We start from the raw sequence: 2,897 nt of genomic DNA, 5'->3' as shown, positions 1-2,897 counted from the left end.
AAAAAAACAAATATTGGAATATATTGATTTTCACTTTTGACATAATCGTTATAGCTAATTTGATCAGTTCCCTATCCTAATGAGATCGGCATAATATACTTACTGTATGTACAGAAACATGATTCTATTGGATTACTGAATGTTGAAGATCATCATAAAATTAATCGTAGTACCTATTAGTATTATCTTTGAAAAAACCTGATATGCGGAGATTAAACAAGGTCTTATTGCACCCACTTTAGCTACTTAATCACATTGACAAACTAGATTTCATTAAAATAAATTTATTAGAACTAAAACAAATAGAAGGATGTGGCTTATTCAAAGTATAATCTTCTTCTTCAAGAATATTATAAATAAATAAAGTTTCTTTTGAAATAAATAATATTAAGAATACATTGTAAAAAAATTTTCATATTCAATATTAATTTTCAGTAATAATATACCTAATTAATTTTCAGAAAATAATATAAGTAATTAATGATATATAAACAAAAGTCAAAAATTGTTATTTTTTAAGTAATGAAAAGTATTAATTCTTCAATGCTCTTCAGAAAAGTTTCTTAAGTTTTGTCTTCCTCAATATTAGAATTTTTTTATGTAACTAACATAGAAATGTAATTTAATCATACTTAACAGCTGTTGCTTAACGCTTCGGTTTTAAATATTAATTGTTATCTCTATGGTATAAACCGACTTCAGATTACGGAATCAGGTCTTTATTAGAATCAAATTCTTGTCCTTGCTTTCTTTTAAAGACTGCAAATATAAATTGGTCTTTGGGATAAAGATCCGGGGAGTCTTGGTCTTAAAAAACACAGAAATCAGACTGCTAATTTGACTTCAAGGTATTGTGATGAATTCATATTTCGTTCATTGTCACATATCGCATAAAAAAACTGTTTTATTGTGCTAAAGCTACTTTAGACCTATATGTACTTCTAACAAATCTTTCACATTATTAAAACTGTCTTTTCATACATTTTAACGGACAATTATCACTTCACGTCCATTTGGAATGATATCGGGGGTTAGTTTGTTGTCTTCACAAATAACCATCGAGTTTTCACAGCATTCAACAATATCTGTGGTTGTAAGATCATATTTAAACTTTGTAAACTATCGATAAATCGTTTATTTCGACAGAGCAGTGCCAAGGTAATATTTTCCCAGCCAGAGCAACTCCAGTAAATTCTTATCAACTTATCAAAACTTAATATCACTTTCTAAAAATTATATTATTTTGTCAATAACGGCGCCTTTCTTGTGCCAGCCTATATCTATACCTATTGAGTGGCTGAATATATTTATAAATATAACTTAAATTGTAGCATTTGTTTTTTGTATGTTTCTGTATAATATAATTACCCATTCATTTGTCAACTCGCATTACTTGTCTTTTGATTAATTCAAAATCTGACAGCATATTTTACTGGCAAACGGATATGTGGATATCGCTAAACTAATTAGTCTGTCAAGTTCATGAATATAAATATACAATATACGATATGTAGTTCATATTGTATTCGATGTCTTTTTCACTATGTTACAAAAATAATTAACATTTCGTCCATTAAATGTTATTTTAACTTAATATACATTAACTGAACGCTGCAAATGATAATTAAGTCAATTAAGATAATGCTAATTTTTTTTGTTAAAATCGAACATTTATAAAATAATAATAACGGATTGAATAAGGATTTTTTTGTTGAATTTAAAAAACGCATTTAAAAAAAAATATGTTTAAAAACGAATTTTATTTTAATTAACTTAATTTGATAAAAAAAAAGAAACTTAAAAACTTTTATTGATACAATATCAGATAAATATAATTATATTAATCAGGATGAGAGCGTAACAATTTCATTAAATATTTTTATACTGTCTAAAAAAATGCTATTGAAAAAAAAATTATAATAATTTAAAATAAATTTACAATTATATTAAAAACAAGTTAAATTGAAACCATAAAATCTAATTAAATTGATACGTTCCACATATATCAATCGAATGCGTTGACTGGTGGTAGGAGTACACCAAACGACACCTTATTTGCCCACTTTCACTTCGTTAAGGTGCTTCGCAGAATGTGCGGAAATGTTAATTTATCAATAGAATTACCGTATCCAAATAGAAATTTATTAAGCAATGAACGTGAGCCATAAAATAAATAACGAATAAACAGAAATACCTTTTTAATCTCTGGAACTTTGATTAGGAAACAGATACGCATTGGCTTTGCAAATACTCAGATACTCAGCACACACAGGCGATTGTGCACGCCCCTCTACTCTACCGGGTGTATAAGATCTGAGATTGTATACTGAATCTAATGTAAATGGAATGAGAACTGAATAAAAATTTATTGGATTTTAAAATCGTTCCCCAGAGAGTACAGCAAGTCGACAAATAAAACAAGACTGCAATCATGAATGAGTGTGCAAAATATATAAACAAACAAACAAACAACATCAATTCATTCATTTTCATTTTTAATCTATTGAAATACATTAACTGAATGTGACAACAATTCACTGTGATAGCAGTAATATAAAGATACTTTTTCCACCTTACCAAATAGGAATGACAAACGCTAGACGAAAGTATGTTTGCACCATTGCAGGCAATATATCGATGTCTTGTAAACAAGCCATTGCGGATTTTCTACCAGAAATCTTAACATAAAAGCAGATTTACATTGATACATACAATACTTGTATGCATACCGATTGAAAAAGAGTGAAAATAGTAATAAATTTTACTAGACGAAAATATTTCAACACAATTCAACTGCAATTTGCAATGCAATCAACAAATAAATTAGCAACAAAACAGCAAAACAGCAAAAATCTGCAGTCAACAAAACACAATTCCGAACCGCGGATATATAAAAT

This window comes from Teleopsis dalmanni, chromosome 1, assembly GCF_002237135.1.
Source record: "Teleopsis dalmanni isolate 2A chromosome 1, ASM223713v2, whole genome shotgun sequence".
NCBI lineage: Eukaryota > Metazoa > Arthropoda > Insecta > Diptera > Diopsidae > Teleopsis > Teleopsis dalmanni.
This window is presented reverse-complemented; position numbering follows the sequence as displayed.